General features: G+C 38.8%; 1 non-coding gene across 1 annotated transcript; it reads left to right on the forward strand.

Moving 5' to 3' along the window:
• The first annotated feature begins 5,901 nt into the window (after nt 1-5,901).
• On the forward strand, nt 5,902-6,008 carry LOC148554063 (small nucleolar RNA R71). Its single transcript, XR_015893154.1, has one exon. It is a non-coding gene; the product is annotated as a small nucleolar RNA R71 (small nucleolar RNA).
• Nucleotides 6,009-23,554: the final 17,546 nt, after the last annotated feature.

Genomic DNA, 23,554 nt, shown 5'->3' on the forward strand with positions numbered 1-23,554 from the left:
GAATGCCGCCATCATTCTAGCTTACACCACGAAGATCCTGATTAGGAGATCTAAGAGATACTCATTCAATCTAAGGTAGAACGGAAGTGGTTGTCAGGCATGCGTTCATAAGGAATGATGATGATTGTCACGTTCATCACATTCAGGTTGAAGTACGAATGAATATCTTGGAATCGAAATAAGATGAATTGAATAGAAAACAGTAGTACTTTGCATTAATCTTTGAAGAACAGCAGAGCTCCACACCTTAATCTATGGAGTGTAGAAACTCTACCGTGAAAATACATAAGTGAAGGTCCAGGCATGGCTGAGATGGCCAGCCCTCAAACGTGATCTAAGATAGCATACAACTGATCAAAGATGATCAAAGGATCAAAAGATAATCCAAAGATCCAAAGATGTCTAATACAATAGTGAAAGGTCCTATTTATAATAAACTAGCTACTAGGGTTTACATGAGTAAGTAATTGATGCATAAATTCACTTCCGGGGCCCACTTGGTGTGTGCTTGGGCTGAGCTTTAAGTTTTGCACGTGCAGAGGCCATTTGTGGAGTTGAACGCCAGGTTTTGATCCATTTCTGGCGTTCAACTCTGGTTTTGGATCCTTTTCTGGCGCTGGACGCCAGTTTTGGGCAGAAAGCTGGCGTTGAACGCCAGTTTACGTCATCTATTCTTAGCCAAAGTATAGACTATTATATATTGCTGGAAAGCCCTGGATGTCTACTTTCCAACGAAATTGGAAGCGCGCCATTTTGAGTTCTGTAGCTCCAGAAAATATATTTTGAGTGCAGGGAGGTCAGAATCCAATAGCATCAGCAGTCCTTCTTCAACCTCTGAATCTGATTTCTGCTCAAGTCCCTCAATTTCAGCCAGAAAATACCTGAAATCACAGAAAAACACACAAACTCATAGTAAAGTCCAGAAATGTGAATTTAACATAAAAACTAATGAAAACATCTCTAAAAGTAACTAGATCCTACTAAAAACATACTAAAAACAATGCCAAAAAGCGTATAAATTATCCGCTCATCACAACACCAAACTTAAATTGTTGCTTGTCCCCAAGCAACTAAAAATCAAATAGGATAAAAAGAAGAGAGTATACTATAAATTCCAAACTATCAATGAAACATAGCTCCAATCAAATGAGCGGGACTTATAGCTTTTTGCCTCTTGAATAGTTTTGGCATCTCACTTTATCCATTGAGGTTCAGAATGATTGGCATCTATAGGAACTCAGAGTTCAGATAGTGTTATTGATTCTCCTAGTTCAGTATGATGATTCTTGAACACAGCTTCTTTATGAGTCTTGGCCGTGGCCCTAAGCACTTTGTTTTCTAGTATTACCACCGGATACATAAATGCCACAGACACATAATTGGGTGAACCTTTTCAGATTGTGACTCAGCTTTGCTAAAGTCCCCAATTAGAGGTGTCTCGGGTTCTTAAGCACACTCTTTTTTTGCTTTGGACCTTGACTTTAACCGCTCAGTCTCAAGTTTTCACTTGACACCTACACGCCACAAGCACATGGTTAGAGACAGCTTGGTTTAGCCGCTTAGACTAGGATTTTATTCCTTTAGGTCCTCCTATCCACTAATGCTCAAAGCCTTGGGATCCTTTTTATTTGCCCTTGCCTTTTTGGTTTTAAGGGTTATTGGCTTTTTGCTCTTGCCTCTTGGTTTTAAGAGCTTTTGGCTTTTTCTGCTTGCTTTTTCTTTCTATTTTTTTCGCCTATTTTTTTTTCTGCAAGCTTTGTTCTTTGCTGCTTTTTCTTGCTTCAAGAATCATTTTTATGATTTTTCAGATTATCAAATAACATGTCTCCTAGTCATCATTCTTTCAAGAGCCAACATATTTAACATTCTTAAACAACAACTTCAAAAGACATATGCACTGTTTAAGCATTCATTCATAAAATAAGAAGCATTGTCACCACATCAATATAATTAAGCTAAGTTCAAGGATAAATTCGAAACTCATGTACTTCTTGTTCTTTTGAATTAAAACAGTTTTTATTTTAAGAGAGGTGATGGATTCATAGGACATTCATAACTTTAAGACAAAGTTACTAACTACTAATGATCATGTAAAAAAGACACAAACATAGATAAGCACATAACATATAAAAACGAAAAACAGAAGAAATGAGAACAAGGAATGAATCCACCTTAGTGATGGTGGCGTTTCCTCCTTGAAGAGCCAATGATGTCTTTGAGCTCTTCTATGTCTCTTCCTTGTCTTTGTTGCTCCTCCCTCATTGCTTTTTGATCTTCTCTTATTTCATGAAGCATGATGGAGTGCTCTTGATGTTCCACCCTTAATTGTCCCATGTTGGCACTTAATTCTCCTAAGGAGGTGTTGATTTGCTCCCAATAGTTTTGTGGAGGAAATTGCATTTGAGGCATCTCCGGGATCTCATGGTGGTGAGCTTCCTGCGCCTCTTGAGCTCCATGAATGGGCTCTCTTGCTTGCTCTATCTTTTTCTTAGTGATGGGCTTCTCTTCCTTAATAGGAATGTCTCCTTCTATGAAAGCTCCAGCTGAGTAACATAGATGGCAAATAAGATGAGGAAAAGCTAGCCTTGCCATGGGGGATGACTTTTCGGCTATTTTGTAGAGTTCATTAGAGATGACTTCATGAACTTCTATTTCCTCTCTAATCATGATGCTATGAATCATGATGGCCCGATCCACAGTAACTTCAGATCGGTTGCTAGTGGGGATGATGGAGCATTGGATGAATTCCAACCATCCTCTAGCCACAGGCTTGAGGTCCAATCTTCTTAGTTGAACCGGCTTGCCTTTGGAGTCAATCTTCCATTGAGCTCCTTCCACACATATGTCCATAGGGACTTGGTCCAACCTTTGATTAAAGTTGACCCTTCTAGTGTAGGGGCGTTCATCTCCTTGCATCATAGGCAAGTTAAACGCCAACCTCACATTTTCCGGACTAAAATCCAAGTATTTCCCCCGAACCATTGTAACATAGTTCTTTGGATCCGAGTTCTTACTTTGATCATAGTTCTTGGTTATCCATGCATTAGCATAGAACTCTTGAACCATTAGGATGCCGACTTGTTGGATGGGGTTTGTTAGAACTTCCCAACCTCTTCTTTGAATTTCATGTCGGATCTCCGGATACTCATTTCTTTTGAGTTTGAAAGGGACCTCGGGGATCACCTTCTTCTTGGCCACAACATCATAGAAGTGGTCTTGATGGGCTTTGGAGATAAATCTTTCCATCTCCCATGACTCGGATGTGGAAGTTTTTGTCTTCCCTTTCCCTTTTCTAGAGGATTCTCCGGTCTTAGGTGCCATCAATGGTAATGGAAAAATAAAAAGCTTATGCTTTTACCACACCAAACTTAGAATATTGCTCGTCCTCGAGCAAGAGAAGAAGAATAGAAGAAGAAGAAGAAGAAGAAATGGAGGAGAGGGAGAAGGGGATGTGTTTCGGCCAAGAAGGGTATAGAGGGGTTGTGTTGTGTGAATTTTAAGAAGAATGGAGGGCTTTATATAAGGAGGGGAGGGGGGAAAGGTTTCGGCCAGATGGGTGGGTTTGGGTGGGAAATTGGTTTTGAATTTTGAAGGTAGGTGGGGTTTATGAGGTAGGTTTATGGGGAAGAGTGGATGGATGTGAAGAGGTGATGGGGAAGAGTGTTTATGGGGTTGTGTGAAAGAGAGTGATGAGAAGAAGTGAGTGGAGGTAGGTGGGGATCCTGTGGGGTCCACAGATCCTGAGTGGATCCTGTGGGGTCCACAGATCCTGAGGTGTTCAAGGATTTACATCCCTGCACCCATTAGGCATATAAAAATGCTTTTGCACACAACTCTGGGCGTTCAGCGCCAGGTTGGTGCCTATTTTGGGCGTTCAACGCCCATTTGTTGCCATTTCTAGCGTTGAACGCCAGAACCATGCTTGTTCTGGGCGTTCAGCGCCAGTTCTTGCCCATTTTGGGCGTTCAGCGCCAGAACCATGCTCTGTTCTGGCGTTGAACGCCAGGCAGATGCTTCCTCCAGGGTGTGATTTTTCTTCTGCTGTTTTTGATTCCGTTTTTAATTTTTTTTTGTTTATTTTGTGACTCCACATGATCATTAACCTAAGAAAACATGAAAAACAAAAATAATAGAGTTAGATAAATAAACATTGGGTTGCCTCCCAACAAGCGCTTCTTTAATGTCAATAGCTTGACAGTGGGCTCTCATGGAACCTCACAGATGTGCAGAGCTTTGTTGAAACTCTCCAACACCAAACTTAGAGTTTGGATATGGGAGTTCAACACCAAACTTAGAGTTTGGTTGTGGCCTCCCAACACCAAACTTAGAGTTTGACTGTGGGGGCTCTGGTTGACTCTATTTTGAGAGAAGCTCTTTATGCTTCCTCTCTATGGATGCAGAGAGAGATCCTTGAGTTGTAAACACAAGGTTGTCCTCATTCAATTGAAGGATTAATTCTCCTCTGTCCACATCAATCACAGCTCTTGCTGTGGCTAGGAAAGGTCTTCCTAGGATGATGGATTCATCCTCTTCCTTTCCAGTATCCAGGACTATGAAATCAGTAGGTATGTAAAGGCCCTCAACCTTTACTAATACATCTTCTACTTGTCTATAAGCCTATTTTCTTGAGCTGTCTGCCATCTCTAGTGAGATTTTAGCAGCTTGCACCCCATAGATTCCCAGTTTCTCTATTACAGAGAGGGGCATGAGGTTTATCCCTGAACCAAGGTCACACAGAGCCTTAAAGATCATGGTGCCTATGGTATAAGGTATTATGAACTTTCTAGGATCCTGTCTCTTCTGAGGCAATGTCAGTTGATCCAGATCACTTAGTTCATTGATGAACAAGGGAGGTTCAACTTCCCAAGTATCAATGCCAAATAATTTGGCATTCAGCTTCATGATTGCACCAAGAAACTTGGCAGTTTGCTCTTCAGTGACATCTTCATTCTCTTCAGAAGAGGAATACTCATCAGAGCTCATGAATGGCATAAGGAGGTTCAATGGAATCTCTATGGTCTCTAGATGAGCCTCAGAGTCCTTTGGTTCCTCAGAGGGAAGCTCCTTATTGATCACTGGATGTCCCAGGAGGTCTTCCTCCTTGGGATTCACGTCCTCTCCTTCCCTTATAGGTTCGGCCATGGTGCTTATGTCAATGGCCTTGCACTCTCCTTTTGGATTCTCTTCTGTATTGCTTGGGAGAGTACTAGGAGGGATTTCAGTGATCCTTTTACTCAACTGGCCCACTTGTGCTTCCAAATTTCTAATGGAAGACCTTGTTTCATTCATGAAACTTACAGTGGCCTTGGACAATCAGAGACTAAGTTTGCTAAATTAGAAGTATTTTATTCAGAGTTCTCTGTCTGTTGCTGAGTTGATGATGGAAAAGGCTTGCTATTGCTAAACCTATTTCTTCCACCATTATTAAAGCCTTGTTGAGGCTTTTGATCCTTCCATGAGAAATTTGGATGATTTCTCCATGTTGAGTTATAGGTGTTTCCATAAGGGTCACCTAAGTAATTTACCTCTGCTATTGCAGGGTTCTCAGGATCATAGGCTTCTTCTTCAGAAGATGCCTCTTGAGTACTGTTGGATGCAGCTTGCATTCCATTCAGACTCTGAGAGATCATATTGACTTACTGAGTCAATATTTTGTTCTGAGCCAATATGGCATTCAGAGTATCAATTTCAAGAACTCCCTTCTTTATAGGCGTCCCATTACTCACAGGATTCCTCTCAGAAGTGTACATAAACTGGTTATTAGCAACCATGTCAATGAGTTCTTGAGCTTCTGCAGGCGTTTTCTTTAGGTGTATAGATCCACCTGCAAAAGTATCCAATGACATTTTGGCTAAGTCAGATAGACCATCATAGAAGATATCCAGGATGGTCCATTCTGAAAGCATGTCAGTAGGACACTTTTTGGTCAGTCCTTTGTATCTCTCCCAAGCTTCATAGAGGGATTCACCTTCTTTCTGTCTGAAGGTCTGAACGTCCACTCTAATCTTACTAAGCTTTTGAGGAGGAAAGAACTTGGCTAAGAAAGCCTTGACCAGCTTATCCCATGAGTTCAGGCTATCCTTAGGTTGAGAATCTAACCAGAGTCTAGCTCTGTCTCTTACAGCAAAAGGGAAAAGCATGAGCCTGTAGACTTCAGGATCTACTCCATTAGTTTTTACAGTATCACATATCTGCAAGAATTCAGTTAAGAACTGAAAAGGATCTTCAGATGAAAGTCCATGAAACTTGCAGTTCTGCTGCATCAGAGAAACTAATTGAGGTTTCAGCTCAAAGTTGTTTGCTCCAATGGCAGGAATGGAGATGCTTCTTCCATGTAAATTGGAATTTGGTGCAGTAAAGTCACCAAGCATTCTCCTTGTATTGTTGTTGGGTTCGGCTGCCATCTCCTTTACTTGTTCGAAATTTTCAATCAAGTTGTCTCTGGATTGTTGTAATTTAGCTTCTCTTAATTTCCTCTTCAGAGTCCTTTCAGGTTCTGGATCAGCTTCAACAAGAATTCCTTTTTCTCTGTCCCTGCTCATAAGAAAGAGGAGAGAAAAAGAAAAGAAGAGGAATCCTCTATGTCACAGTAAAGAGGTCCCTTATTGTTAGTATAAGAAAAGAAGAAGAAATTCGAACACAGATAGAAAAGGAGGTTCGAATTTGGTGATGATGTGAGGAAGAGATGTTAGTAGATGGATAAATAAATAGAATAAGATGAGAGAGAAGGAGGGAATTTTTGAAAATTATTTTTGAAAAAGAGTTAGTGATTTTTGAAAATGATTTTTGAAAAATGTTAGTAATTTTCGAAAATTAAAATGAGAATTTAAAATAATTAGTTAATTAAAAAGAAATTTTGAAAAAGGGGGAAGATATTTTCGAAAATTAGAGAGAGAGAGTTAGTTAGGTAGTTTTGAAAAAGATAAGAAGCAAACAAAAAGTTAGTTAGTTAGTTGAAACAAATTTTGAAAATCAATTTTGAAAAAGATAAGATAAGAAGTTAGAGAAGATATTTTGAAATCATATTTTGAAAAAGATAAGATAAGAAGATATTTTTGAAAAGATATGATTGAAATTAGTTTTGAAAAAGATTTGATTTTTAAAATCACAATTAATGACTTGATTCACAAGAAATCACAAGATATGATTCTAGAACTTAAAGTTTGAATCTTTCTTAACAAGTAAGTAACAAACTTAAAATTTTTGAATCAAAAAATTAATTGTTATTGTTATTTTCGAAAATTTGATATAAAAATAAGAAAAAGATTTTTGAAAAATATTTTTGTAATTTTCGAAAATAACTAAGAAATTTGAAAAAGATTTGATTTTTGAAAAAAGATTTTGAAAAAGATAAGATTTTCAAATTGAGAATTTGATTTGACTCATAAGAAACAACTTGATTTTAAAAATTTTTGAAACAGTCAACTCAAATTTTCGAATTTGATGAGAGAAAAAGGGAAAGATATTTTTTTTATTTTTGAAATTTTTATGATGAGAGAGAAAAAACATGAAAATTATGCAATGCATGAAATTTTTAGATCAAAACATGTGATGAATGCAAGAATGCTATGAATGTCAAGATGAACACCAAGAACACTATGAATGTCAAGATGAACATCAAAGACACAATTTTGAAAAATCTTTAATGCAAGGAAAACATGCAAGACACCAAACTTAGAATTCTTTAATGCTTAGACACTAAGAATTCAAGAATGCATATGAAAAACACCAAACAACACAAAACAAAAAATCATCAAGATCAAACAAGAAGACTTACCAAGAACAACTTGAAGATCATGAAGAACACTATGAATGCATGAAATTTTCGAAAAATGCAAGATGCACATGCAATTGACACCAAACTTATAACATGACTCAAGACTCAAACAAGAAACATGAAATATTTTTTATTTTTATGATGTTCTAATTTTTTTTTATTTTTTTTCGAAATTTAATTAGAAAAAAAAATAAGGATTCCAAAATTTTTAATATGAATTCCAGGAATCTTGCATTCTTAGTCTAAAGCTTCAGTCCAGGAATTAGATATGGCTCACTAGCCAACCAAGCTTTCAATGAAAGCTCCAGTCCAAAACACTAGACATGGCCAATGGCCAGCCAAGCTTCAGCATGTAACACCAGAGTATATTGATTTGATAACAAATTGCAAGCCTCAATCCAAATAAATTTAGACATGGCTTTACAGCCAGCCAGGCTTCACATGCTTCATGAAACACTAGAATTCATTCTTTAAAAATTTTGAATAAATTTTTTTTTCTGAAAACATTTTTTTGAAAACAAAACAAAAAGAAAATTACCTAATCTGAGCAACAAGATGAACCATCAGTTGTCCAAACTCGAACAATCCCCGGCAACGGCGCCAAAAACTTGGTACGCGGAATCATGATTACACTTTAATTATGTAAAATTCATTGCTCTTTCTTTCCCTGGAAATGGCGCCAAAAACATGATGCCAAGACCACGGTTCACAACTCCCTGTAACTGACCAGCAAGTGCACTGGGTCGTCCAAGTAATACCTTACGTGAGTAAGGGTCGAATCCCACGGAGATTGTTGGTATGAAGCAAGCTATGGTCACCTTGCAAATCTCAGTCAGATAAGGTCAAATGTGATTGGATTAGATAATTAAAAGATAAATAATAAAGGATAGAAATACTTATGTAAATCATTGGTGAGAATTTCAGATAAGCGAATAGAGATGCTTTCGTTCCTCTGAACCTCTGCTTTCCTGCTGTCTTCATCCAATCAGTCTTACTCCTTTCCATGGCTGGCTTTATGCAAGGGCATCACCGTTGTCAGTGGCTACATCCCCTCCTCTCAGTGAATAATATGCTAGCATGCTCTGTCACAGCACGGCTATTCATCTGTCGGTTCTCGATCATGTCGGAATAGAATCCATTGATTCTTTTGCGTCTGTCACTAACGCCCCACAATCGCAAGTTTGAAGCTCGTCACAGTCATTCAATCATTGAATCCTACTCGGAATACCACAGACAAGGTTTAGACTTTCCGGATTCTCTTGAATGCCGCCATCATTCTAGCTTACACCACGAAGATCCTGATTAGGAGATCTAAGAGATACTCATTCAATCTAAGGTAGAACGGAAGTGGTTGTCAGGCACGCGTTCATAGGGAATGATGATGATTGTCACGTTCATCACATTCAGGTTGAAGTACGAATGAATATCTTGGAATCGAAATAAGATGAATTGAATAGAAAACAGTAGTACTTTGCATTAATCTTTGAAGAACAGCAGAGCTCCACACCTTAATCTATGGAGTGTAGAAACTCTACCGTGAAAATACATAAGTGAAGGTCCAGGCATGGCTGAGATGGCCAGCCCTCAAACGTGATCTAAGATAGCATACAACTGATCAAAGATGATCAAAGGATCAAAAGATAATCCAAAGATCCAAAGATGTCTAATACAATAGTGAAAGGTCCTATTTATAATAAACTAGCTACTAGGGTTTACATGAGTAAGTAATTGATGCATAAATTCACTTCCGGGGCCCACTTGGTGTGTGCTTGGGCTGAGCTTTAAGTGTTGCACGTGCAGAGGCCATTTGTGGAGTTGAACGCCAGGTTTTGATCCATTTCTGGCGTTCAACTCTGGTTTTGGATCCTTTTCTGGCGCTGGACGCCAGTTTTGGGCAGAAAGCTGGTGTTGAACGCCAGTTTACATCATCTATTCTTGGCAAAAGTATGGACTATTATATTTTGCTGGAAAGCCCTGGATGTCTACTTTCCAACGAAATTGGAAGCGCGCCATTTTGAGTTCTGTAGCTCCAGAAAATTCATTTTGAGTGCAGGGAGGTCAGAATCCAACAGCATCAGCAGTCCTTCTTCAACCTCTGAATCTGATTTCTGCTCAAGTCCCTCAATTTCAGCCAGAAAATACCTAAAATCACAGAAAAACACACAAACTCATAGTAAAGTCCAGAAATGTGAATTTAACATAAAAACTAATGAAAACATCCCTAAAAGTAACTAGATCCTACTAAAAACATACTAAAAACAATGCCAAAAAGCGTATAAATTATCCACTCATCACCACCCAAATGGCTTACTTATTGCATAAGAATGCATGAAAACCAAGTAAAAAAACTAGTGAAAAAGCATAGGAAAACATGACATGGTGACATGTCATCACAACACCAAACTTAAACCTTGCTTGTCCTCAAGCAAGAAAAGAATCATGCAATAGAGATTGACAATCCAAGGTAAGAAGAATAGCAACTCAATGTTCATGGTAAGCTAGTTTTCTAAGCATGCTATAATCACAAAAGAAATGTAAATGATTGATGCTTCTATCTAGCTCAATTTATGAAATCTTTTCTTTATATTTCTTCCTTGAAGCAAGCTTTTGATTTTTCTTATTAGCTTCTCCTTATGGGTGCTTTGCCCCATGAGTTGATAACAAAGCTACGACTTCTAAATGCTTTGTTTTCAAGTATTACCACTTGATACATAAGCACCACAAGCATTTGATTAGAGGACTTCATTAAGCTCAGTTTTTCTTTTCTTTACTCTCTAATCATTGGTGCTCAGAGCCTTGAGCTTTGAGGGAGTGCTTTTGCACTTTGAGCCTAACCTTGACTTCTAAGTGTTTTGTTTTCAAGCATTTGGCTTGATACATAAACACCACAAGTACTTAACAAATAAATTGCCATTGGTACTCAAAGCCTTCAGCTTTCTCATTCTTTCCCTTTTTCTTTTCTTGCTTTATTTTGCATTTGCTTCTTCAAGGTTTTCATGATTTTAAAAGATTTCACAAAATGTGCTAGATGAAAACTTCAATTAAATAAAATCCAACGCAATTAAGCAACAATCAAACATACTAGCTTTCCAATACTTTTATGCACATGCTAAATTCTTCTTTAATTCCTTGTTTGTTTATGATCATGATACTTTATTGCTTTTGAATTCACAAAACTCAAGTTGGTAATCATAATGCCACAGCAACATGTTACAAATCAATATTCAAGTTATGCTTTATTCATACACACATGTAAACAGAAAGGATGAAGACAATCATGCAATTTAAGTGCTGGAAATAAATGAGAGGAAAAGGAACTCTACAACCTTGTAGTTCATCTTTCGTCATTGTTGTCCTTTTTTCCTCTATTCTTCCTCTTTCCCTTGCCAACTCAGAATGCTTGCTCATCCTCAAGCAACAATTAGAATAATGGCTATGGGGCTAAGATGGATCATGAGTGTCTCACACAATGAAATGTTAGTAATACATGTGTTTTAAGCAAGCAAAATTAAAGATAATAATCAAGGCACAAAGGACAGAGACATTGTGATTGCATAGATAAGAAGGTGTGCACAATACATTGCATAAAAGATAAATGGCACACCCAACTTAGTGTGACACTTTCACTTGGAATTAATGCAAGTATCCAGTAAGGATTAGAAGCAAATTTTTGTTGCATAGCAACACCAAACTTAGAATGCAACCATATGTCAATTTATTTAAACTAAAACTAAATGAAACTGTTATATGTTAAATACAATCACCAAGTAAAGAATATGTCATGAATAAGGGTCTCTTGGTGATGTATTAACAAACACAGTAAGTAAAAGAAAGCATTTAAAACAAGGGAATGACTAAAAACAAAGAGAAAACTAAAATTGTCTCACTAAAAGAAAGATAACAGTGCAAAGAACATTATGATTATGCAAACAAGTGGTATTACTGAATGATTTGCATAGAAAAATAAGTGGCACACCAAACTTAGAATCTTGGTGTGTCACTTTCATTTTTTTTTTATTTGATGCAATCATCCAAAAAGATTGAAAACAATTTGTTGCAAGGCAACACCAAACTTAGAATGTAACCATATGCCAATTTATTTAAACAAAACAAAGAACGAAAACAAAGCAGAGAAGAGAAATTATACCTACGGTTGACATGTTGTTCACTCTCTTCCTCTTCTTCCAGTTTGTTAAGAGGAATGACTTCAAGAGAGGAGAAGATTCAGCTATTGCCCCCTGTCTTGGTTTCCTCTCAGCAAGCTTTCTTTTGTACATGGCTTGATTGAGCTTGCTTGCTATTGGTACAGGGGTTGGATTGCTTGTGGTTGACCTCCTCTTGAATGTTGTCCTTGGTAGCTTGGTCACAATCCTCTTCTTGGTGCTTTTGTTAATTGCCTTCACTTCCTTGAATCCAAGTCTTGGTGGTTGTGTGATTGTTGGAGTCTTCTTTTCATAAAGAGTCTCTTGTATTGGTGGTTCCATGAGCCCTTCCTTCATGTGATTTTCAGCTTCACTTGAGTGTGAATTCTCTGGAATGACTTCCTCACTTTCATGCTCCTCCACTCCTTTCTTTGCACCCAACATTTGACTTAATAGTTCTTTTATGGAGGAGGTTAGTTATTCTTCCCAAGATTTCTTCATCTCTTCTTCATATTTTTCGATCACAGATTCAGGGGAAGTTTGTGAGGGTTGTGAATGTTCCTTTGTTACCTCAAGTGCAGTTTCATTTTCAACCATCTCATTCTTCATTGGAAGTTCACTTAATACAGTAGCCTCCTTATCTTGCTCTTCCACTTTATCCTTCACATCCATCAATTGGTCTTCATCCTTACTGTTTGATGGTTCTAAGTTTCCCCTTGTTTGTTCTGAGGTCCCATTCATCTTCTTGAAGACGATTTCTTTCCAGGATGGGGATTTTGTGTATCTTTCCACTAGTTTTCTATGTATTTCAATGGCTTGAAGGTAATCCTCATCTGTTGGTTCAAGAGATGAAGGTTGAGAATAATTTTGGTGACATGGATGTATTGTGGTGAAGTTGTGTTGAGGGGTGTGGAATGAGTCGTGTGATTGATGGGATGACTTGTATGGATTTTGGGGGAAACTTTGTGTTGAGGCATAATCAAGTGATGAAGATCTTTCAAATGAGAAACTGGGACGTGAGGGTGGATGCTCTTCCATTCTTTGGTGATGCTTCCATCCACCATGAGGATAATGATATGAATCATTTTGTGGTGGTGGTTGGTATCCCATATGATTTTCTTGTTCATCTTGTGTCTCTGAAGCAAGTCTCCATGAATTGGAGTGCTCAGAATGTGTATTCTCTTGGTGATATTCCCAGCCACCATTAGAGATTGGTGATGGTGGGTAATATCCCATAAAATTTGTTTGATCATAAGATGAGTTGAACACCATTTGAATTTTGTAAAACACAACACCAAATAAAATTGAAATTCATGTTTCAGATGATATTTGCTTAGTGAGGCAAAAACACAAACACCTTGGTTTCAAGAACAAAAACAAAGAAAATGCTTAATCTAGACTTCTCACCCACTTAATCATTGTTGATCTAAATCAATCCCTGGCAACGGCGCGAAAAACTTGATGTGTATTTTTGGAAAACAAAAAACAAATTCCAAACACACAAATCTTACCGGCAAGTATACCGGGTCGCATCAAGTAATAAAACTCACGTGAGTGAGGTCGATCCCACAGGGATTGATGGATCAAGCAACTTTAGTGGGTGATTAGTTTAGTCAAGCTAACATTGAAGTGAATTGTGTGAAATTGTAGCCAACAGAAAGTAAATGACAATGAATTTAAAGTTGCAGAATGTAAATTGGCACGTAACTTAAAGAGCATGAAATGTAAATGGGAGTGGGTGCTGGAAATTAAATAAAGCAATAGATCAAAGCTTAGAACTCTTGCAGAAAGCTTAAATTGCAGGAAAGTAAATTGAGAGCAATGTAAACAGAGAGTAAAAATGCTTGAAAAATAAAAAAAAAAAACAGAAAATGACTGATGCTAAATTTCAGCAATTAAAAGGATATTGAAGATCTCAGGGGTGGAGGAGACTAGAAAACAAATCTAGATCTCAAGTCCTTCCTTGATCCAACAGCAGACAGATTGAAGAAGAAATGAAGATGAAAGCAGTAAGAGAACTTTGATTCAAATTGCAATTCACTTGAAAATTTGCAGAAGAAGAAAATAGAGAGAATTCTCGAGGTGAGATTGAAACAGAATTTCTTCAATTCTCAACCCAAGATTTAAAACAAAATGAAAACTAAGAGAGAGAGCTCTCTAATGCCAATGCCCCCTAGTGGAGCCAACATCCTTTCTAATTGACTCCCCTCCTAAAATGAAAATTATGCCTTTTTATAGGCTTTTACAAAATGAAAATGAAAATGAAAGTGAAATTAAAGACAAATTACAATTAAATGAAATTCCTATTTTATCTATCTCTTGTGCCTTTGAGTGATGATAATGGGCTTTGCTTGCTTTGGATTTGGGTTGAAGATGGCCTCTGTTGATTGCTCTTGGAGTTGGAGAGAAACCCATTATGAACCGGGCCATGAATCATAAAAGCTTGAGTCAAAGTTTGAGGCAAACTTTGGCTCAAGCTTTTTATATCAGCTAGCCTCTTTTTGCTGTCATCCACGTTTGAGCTAAAGTTTGAGGTCAAACTTTGAGCCAAACGTGGATCCCTCTTGTATGCCTCTTGGGGTGCTACTTTGTCCTCTTGTCAACGTTGCCAATTTCATGCCAACTATAGACTATTATATATGGTTAGAAAGCTCTGAATGTCAGCTTTCTAACCCAATTAGAATCACCTCAATATGACATCTACAACTCAAGTTATGCTCCTTTGAAGAGGACAAGGTCGCTGGCTTTGGTGTGCAGCGTTTGAGGCGACGTTTGCCTCAAACGTGGTCGAAAACGCTAGATTTTGGAGGCTCAAACACATTGTCCACCCCCATACTATTATACATTGTTGGAAAGCCCTGAATGTCGACTTTCCAATGCCGTTGGAAGCGCATCATTTGGAGTTCTACAGCTCGAGTTATACTCCGTCGAAAGTGCAGAGGTCAGTTGGCCTCACTGCAGGTTGCCACCATGTTCGTTTATACACATTTCGGGGCAGTTTTCTCCCTCAATTTTAGTGTCCATCATGCAGTTCCATATATGCTTAGAAAGCTCTCGATTCCTACTTTCCATTGCTTTTTGAATCACCTCATTTGGAGCTCTGTAACTCAAGTTATTCTTATTGGAAGTATACCCCTTCAGGCTGTTGTGGCGCCAACGTTTGCCAAAAAGCTTGAGGCAAACGTTGGCACAAGCTTTTTCTCCCCTGGGTATGTTGGTGTGGCGCCAACGTTTGCCAAAAAGCTTGAGGCAAACGTTGGCGCAAGCTTTTGCTCCATCCAGGGTGTTTTCAACTCTTCCAAAAGTTTGAGCTAAAGTTTGAGGCAAACTTTGGCTCAAGCTTTTTGTCCTCTCTTGCTCTTTGCCATTCCTTCTTTCTTCAACCTTCTTCAAAGCTCTTTTCACCTATCATCAATCAATCAAAACATCAAAGCTATGCTCAAAATCATGAGATTGTTTCTCTTTCATAATATACGACAATTATAGCACAAAACCTCATGAAATGCATTAAATTATCCATGGTTGATCGAATCAAAGGAAACATGAAATTCCACCCAAATGGCTTACTTATTGCATAAGAATGCATGAAAACCAAGTAAAAAAACTAGTAAAAAAGCATAGAAAAACATGACATGGTGACATGTCATCACCGTTGCCAGAGATTGACTGTGACTGACAACTAACTAATGTCTGATTGCTTAGATTAGGCGTTCTTAGTTTTTAGTTTTATTTGTTTTTGTTCTTTAAACTTTCAAAAATTTAGTTTTATTTTAGTTGAAAAAATTTTATTAATTATTGAAATTAAGTTTGGTGCCCCCCTTAGTGATCTTATTTTGTTTTTCCTGATTAATTTTCTTTTCATGTATTTTCGAATTTAGTGGCTTATCCTCCTTATTGATTTTCGAAAATTTTTGTGTTATTTGTTTAGTTTATTTTAGTTTATTTCTTTTACATAGGATACCTCACTAGAAATTCTCTGCACTCTGACGTAGATATTTTCACTTTTTCTTTGTTTTCTGTTGTTTATCAGCAGGAATAAAAACAAAGAACCTCTAACTTTTGATCCTGAGATTGAAAGGACCTTGAGGTGGTGTTTGCAACAAGCTAGAGCTTATAAACCGGTGAAAATATCAGGAATAATTTTCAGAAGTAAGTTGAAAAGTCCACTATGGAGCTCAACAATAACAACAATGCAATTAATGCCAATGTTGTTAATCCTCCTCCTATTATGCCTGCACAACCTAGGAGAACACTTGGCTCTTATACTACTCATGGCTCGAATTTATATGGGAATAACATTGTTGTACCCGCTGTTGCTACTAACAACTTTGAGCTGAAGTCTCAGTTGATTTCTTTAGTGCAGCAAAATTGCCAGTTTCACGGACTCCCGCAGGATCGAACTTGTTTATTTCTAATTTCCTACTGATTTGTGACACAATGAAGATTAATGGAGTTCATCCTGATGTCTACAAGATACTTTTCTCCCCATTTGTTGTATGGGACCGAGCTAAAAAGTGGCTTGATACTCAGCCTAAGGAGAGCTTGGACACTTGGGATAAGGTGGTCAACAGGTTTCTGACCAAGTTCTTTCCTCCTCAAAAGCTGATTAAGCTGAGAACGGATATTCAGACTTTCAGGCAGAGAGAAGGTGAGTCTCTCTATGAAGCCTGGGAAAGGTATAAGTTGATACTCAGGAAGTGTCCTCCTGATATGTTCTTAGACTGGATACAGTTGCAGATATTCTATGATGGAGTCTTTAAAACTACTTGGATGTCCTTGGATAATTCTGCAGGAGGGTCACCCCACATGAAAAAGACCTCTGATGAAGCTATGGAGTTGATTGAGATGGTTGCTAACAACCAGTATTTATACTCTTTTGAAAAGACCTCTGTGAAAAAAGGAGTCATGGAGTTGGATACCTTGATGTTATTCTTGCCTAGAATAAGGCTATGTCTCAGCAAATCAATGCTATTACACAATACTTGAGTAGAATGTAAGTTTCAGCTGTCAGTGTTCAAGACACTTCCTATGACATGAGTGACGGCTTCCCTCAAGGTGAGACTTATGACTATGGCCAGTTTACTTCTGAACAGGTTAATTTCATGGGTAATGCCTCTACACCATCCAACAATGATCCTTTTTCTAATACATTTAATCAAGTGTGGAGGAATCATCTTACCTTTGGGTGGAGAGACCAATCTCAGAGGCAACCAAACTTCAACAACTCTCAAGGCGTTTTTAATTAGAATAATTTTAACAACCGTCAGTTTCAAGCTTCTCAGTCACAACAAGCACCCTCTCAGCCTTAGAATACTTCAAACTTGGCTTCTATAGTTGCAGAACTCTCCAAGAACACTCATAGTTTCATGTAGGAGACTGGAGCTTCACTTCAAAACTTGGAGATACAAGTAGGTCAGTTGAGCAAGCAAGTACCTGAGAATCCTCTTAATACTCTTCCTAGTGACACAGTACCTAATTCAAGAGAAGAGTGCAAGGCTATCACATTAGTAAGTGAACCAGTGACAGAGGAGGAAGTACAAGTTGCTAAGGGATCAGAGAAAACAGAAGCTCTAGAAAAGACTGAGGGTACCATAGCAGACGCCCCACCCAAGGCACTTGAGCACAAATCGAAGTTGCCATACCCTCAGAAGCTCTAAAAACAGACCAAGGACAAGCAATTCTCATAGTTCTTGGAAGTTTTTAGAAAGTTGCAAATCAATATTCCTTTTGTTGAGGTTCTGGAGCAAATGCCTCCCTATGTCAAGTTCATGAACTATTGATTTGCAAGGAATGTAGTGCGATAATTCAGAACAAATTGCCAAGGAAGATACCAGATCTAGGGAGCTTTCAGATTCTATCCACTATTGGAAGAATAACCTTTGACAAAGCCCTATGTAATCTTAGGGCAAGTATCAATTTAATGTCATTGTCTGTGATGAAGAAGCTACAAATGCAAGAGGCACAACCAACAAGGATAGCATTACAAATGGCAGACAAATCTCAGAAACATGCACATGGAATAGTGGAGAATGTCTTGGTCAAAGTGGGAAAATTCTTCCTCCTAGCAGACTTCGTAATCCTTGACATGGGAGAGGATGAAAACGACTCTATAATCCTAGGAAGATCATTCCTAGCCACTGGGAGAGCTCTGATCAATGTGGAAAAAGGTGAATTTGTTCTGAGGATGCGTGAGGATTATTTGGTCTTTAGGGTTTTTAGACCCATACATCACTCAGATGAAGGAGGCACTTGTATGAAGAGTGAACTCATTAACCTAAATCTCCAAGGATCCCTGACTGAAGTGAAGCAGAGTTTATAGCTCAAACCTCCTTTAGTGGGAACCAATACAATTCTCTCTGACATCAAACCTAAGTTTGGTGTTGGGTGTGCATCATCCCCCAAGGGAGAAGGTCCCAAGAAGAAAGTGCCCAAGGGATGGAGGAACAAGAAGATCCCCACTGAAGATTTCTCACCAGAAATGAAAGTGGTGTTGACCAAATTTCCAATCTTGCCTCATATAGTGAACAGGATCTTATCTCTTGAGCATATTGAGTTAATCCATCAGAGCATAGGAAAATGATTCACAGTGAGAGTTGAGGAGGCTCTATGATCCACCCTCACCTTAGCAGAGCTAACCGTCAATCTAGTTATGGTAAAAAAGTGCTTATTGGGAGGCAACCCAACCCTGAGTATCCTTTGATTTTGTTTCCAGTTTAATCTATATTTATTTATGACTTTTATTCATAGTTTTCCTTGGTTTTATAACGTTTGTGGTCATGCAAAGTATTTCAAATAGGAACAAAGGAGTCTGGAAAAAGAACAGAACACCTTGGAAAGGATCTCAATTCGGGTGCTCTGGTGTTAAATGCCAGGCTGGGCATTTAGCATTGAGGAGCACGCAAATCCAGGTGGAGTTACGTCGTGTTGGGTGCTAAACACGGACCTTGGCATTTAGCACCAGAATTGGCAGCAAAGGTGCTGGTGTTAAACACCAGGAAGGGTGTTTAACGCCCTGGATGGCACAAATTTCAAAGCTTCCGTGCTTCATAGGGCGCTAAACGCCACATGGGCGTTTAGCACCAGGCCTCGTCCAAAAAAAATTGTAATAGGGTAGTGGCGTTAAACGCTAGGACGGGCGTTTAACGCCCTAATTAACTCAAAGTTTGAAACGATGCAGCGCTAAACACTGATGCTGGCATTTAGCGCCAGCAGCGTGACACTTGCTAGTGAAGAAGGGGTTTTAGATTTTGCAAACGGTAAAACTGTGGCCCCCTGGTGCACGAAACTGGCTCCGCAGAATTCACACAGATAGACCGACAAGTATACCAGTCGTCCAAGTAATACCTCAGGTGAGTGAGAGTCGATCCCACGAAGATTGTTGGTTTAAGCAAGTAGTGGTTACCTTGCAGATCTTAGTTAAGCGATAGAAATTTTAGTTTGTCACGGAAATGCATAAAACAAAATAAATAAATAAAACATTACTAGATAGGTGTGAAATCAATGATGATAGAACGGTTGAGGCTTCGGAGATGCTTTGTCTTTCTGGATTAACTTTTTTTACTGTCTACTTCAATAACTTTCTGATTCCTTCAATGACTACCGTAAGTGATTAACTCATGTCCTCTCATCAAGTTAACTTCTTCCACTGCAGCAATCCACCATGTTGAGATAACTCATGTCCTCTCATCAAGCAACCTCTAGGTTTCTCACTGTAGCAGAAGATGAAGCTCTAAGCAATCCACTCCCCTTCACGATCCTACTCAAGGTGCCACAGACAAGGCAGATCTTTCGGATCAAAAAGTGCTGCTTCTCTGACTCTAGCCTTAACGCCACAGAGACCTCACGCACCCATAGTTAACGGGATTTCATGTCATGTATCCACAGTTACTCAGATGCTCTATTGAAATCCGCAATGCAATTTCTAGCTTTAGCTCAACGCTATCCGGATCAGGACTCACACGAAACCCATGTAGAACAAGGGTGATTGTCACGAGTCACCTCAATTCATGAGATGAAGAACGAGAATGCATAAGAGAATAGAATTAGACATATGGAACTAGAACAATAATATTATTGATCCATGAAACTCAGCAGAGCTCCTAACCTTAACCTTAGGAGGTTAGTGACTCATGATGTTCGAAAATACAATAGAAAACATAAAAGTGGGCAAGAGTCCTTTAACAAGGGTGAACTCTTGTATATATATACTAATCTGCTAACTAAGGATTAAAGAAATAAGATAAACTAGTCTTGTAGTAGGAAAATCCACTTCTAGAGCCCACTTGGTGAGTGTTTGGGCTGAGCTTGAGTGTCTCCCACGAGCTAGTACCCCTTAGGGGCATTGAACGCTGGCTAAGGACTCCCTTTTGGGCGTTGGATGCCAGCTGCTCCCCTGTGGGCGCTGGACACTAGGAATTGGGCTGGTGACTGGCGTTGAATGCCAGTTTTGGGCCTTTGTTTCTAAAGCAAGGTATGAACTATTATATATTTCTGGAAAGCTCTAGATGTTAGCTTTTCATAGCCATTAAGAGTGCGCTAGTTAGACTTCTGTAACTCCAGAAAAGGTCCTTCGAGTGCACGGACGTCAGATCCTGACAGCATCTGCAATGCTTTCTCTGTCTCTGAATCAGACTTCAGCTCAAGCTCCTCAATTTCAACCAGAAAATACCTGAAATCACCATAAAATACACAAACTCAAAGTAGAATCCAAAAGTATGAATTTTGCAGTAAAACCTATGAAAACATAATAAAACTTAAACAAAACATTATAAAAACTATATGAAAATGATGCAAAAAAGCGTATAAAATATCCGCTCATCATCCCCCACACCCTTCCCCTTCTTTTTGACCGTTTTCATACCCAACCACCCCCATTACTCCTTCCTCAATTCCCCATATCCCACCAACCCACCCTCCTCTTCCCTAATCCCATCTCATTAAACCCATAAACCCCTCCTTTCCATTCCCAATCCATCACCATTAATTCCATTCATTTCCTTCCCTTCCCCTTCCATACTCCAACTGTAACTCCCCCCACCTCTATATGTACCCCATTCTTCCATCTTTTTACCACACAACCACTTCCCTCTCCTCTTATTTCTTTCTTAACCGAAGGCCCCCCTCTCTCCTTCCACTAATTTTTTCATTTCATCTTTAACCCGCCCCTGCCCACTTCTCTAATCGAGCCACCCCCTATCTGTGCCATTTTGTTCCCTTCCCCATTCCATAAGCTCCTCCTCTTCGTATATCTCTCTCGTCCCTTCATACATCCACATTATTTCCATTTTTTTTACTTCTTTTTCTCTATTATTTCTATTTCTCTTTGCTCGGGGACAAGCAAAGGCTTTAAGTTTGGTGTTGGGACGCTCCACTTTTCCATTTCCATCATCTTTCACATGGCACCAAAAACCGTAGAATCCTCTTCATGGAAGAGAAAAGAGAAGGTTCCTTCAACTGGTCCATTCGACTTTAGCCGGTTTTCCCCCAAGACCCACGATGATCACTTTAATGAGATTGTGAGCAAAAAGAAGGTCATCCTGGAGGTCTGATTTGATTTACAGCCGGATGAGTACTCAGAGATCCAAGAACAGATTCTGAGGAAAGGTTGTTATGTGCTATGCAACCCTGTGATGGATGTGGGTGTTCTAATGGTCAGGGAGTTCTACTCCAATGCCTGAGTAATGTACAAGCATGTTAAGGGCGTGAACCCCAACCCAAAGAACTGGCGCACTATGGTCTGAGGTAGGATCTTAGAGTTCGATCTAGAGAGGGTGAGGGATATACTTCAGCTGCCACCATCCAAAGATGACCCTCGTTCCTACACTCAGAGGGTCAACACTGATCAGAGACTAGACCAGATTCTCACTGATATATGCCTCTCTAGAGCACAGTGGAGGAGGGATGCTCGAGGTCAGACATACCAGCTGGGAAGGCGCGATTTGAAGCCGATTGCTCGGGGATGGTTGGAGTTCATTCAGCATTCTATCATCCCTATGAGTAACTGGTCTGAGGTTACCATTGACCGAGTTGTGATGATTCATTGCATCATGCTCAGTAATGAGGTGGAGGTGCAGCGTGTGATCCCTCAGGAGTCATATAGCATAGCGGCGAAGGCCTCCACGTCTGCTAGATTGGCCTTTCCTCACCTCATCTTCCACCTGTATAAGGCTGCTCGAGTCCACATTGATGGAGATACCCCTATTAACGTTGACAAACAGATTACAAGGCGGGGTATGAAGTATGCCAAGGAGTTTGGACGAGCACTGCTTCAGGAGCCAGTTCTCCCTCCTCAGTAGGAGCAACCTGAGATGCCTCAGGGATATTATTTCCCTCCTCATGACTATTGGGAGCAGTTAACTACATCTATCGGGCAGTTGACGTCGTCTGTTGATCAACTGAGGATGGAGCATCAGGACCACTCTGCCCTCCTCCATCAGCTAGTGGAGGAACAGCAGAGCCAGAGACAAGAGTTGGAGGAGCTGAGGTGCTGGAGAGGATTTCCGGGAGAGAGCAACCACCAGGATTGAGGTGGTTGAGTTTCATTATCTGTTGTTTTACTTATTTCATGTTTTTCCAGTTATTTTATCTTGCTTTCTATTATATGTTTGAATTCCTTTGCATGATTATTAGTAGTATTTTCTTGTTTCTCTAGCTTACTTGTTTAGTTTGATATTTTATGTTTATTTTGAAAATTGTCTCATGTATTGCATACTGAGTTTGAAAAATCAAAAGAAAAAGAAAAGAAGAAGTAAAATGCATGAGACTTGAGTTATATATTTTGATTTATTTTGGTTATTTTGATGTGGTGGTATTAACTTTGATTCTAAATGTATGCATTAAATAGTGCATAATAGATATTGTTGTCAAGATTGTTGATTCTTGAGGAGTAGAAACTTAGAGAAATATTATGAATTCTCCAAATTGAGTAAGACATTGATCCTTGAAGCAAAACAAACAGAAAAAAAAAACAACAGAAAATAAGAAGCAAGGTCTAAGGCTCTGAATATTAATGGTTAGGAAGGTCAAATATGATTAAAAGCTTAAAGAGTTGTTTCCCTAACAATATATGTTTGTGGTGTGAAAGTGTCAAGTAACCCTTAAGATAGAGCACTAAGAGTCGAGACCAAGTACAATTGCAGAGTATGCCAAAGGCTCTGAGCACTACTGACTGGGAGGAATTAAAAGAAAAGAATTAGATCCCCTCTATTTAATTCCTATTGTAAAGGATGGTCTAATTGGTTGACGTACATGGACATAACGCAATCTTAAAAGGAATGCTACATATGCAAATTTTGAAGGCAACAACTGTGAAAATTAATAAAAAAAAATACCGAAACAAAATAAACCATGTAAATTATTAGTTGATAACGAAGGAGAAATTGTGACCATATAATACGAAAATGTACCATGAAAAATGGGTTGCCTAATAATCGGAAATAGATTTCACAATGGAATGAGATGGTGGCTCAAGAGGAGAAGAGGATGGGGATATTACTTTAATGAAGTGACCGGATAAAACAGGAGTTACAATGTTAATGTTTTCTTTCTCAATTTTACTATTAGTGTACATAAGTTGAGAATAGTCAAATAAAGAGGAAAAAAGGATAATGCATATGATTATTATTTGAAGAATTGT

The sequence above is a fragment of the Arachis ipaensis genome, chromosome B7, assembly GCF_059453495.1.
Source record: "Arachis ipaensis isolate K30076 ecotype BB chromosome B7, ASM5945349v1, whole genome shotgun sequence".
NCBI classification, from domain to species: domain Eukaryota; kingdom Viridiplantae; phylum Streptophyta; class Magnoliopsida; order Fabales; family Fabaceae; genus Arachis; species Arachis ipaensis.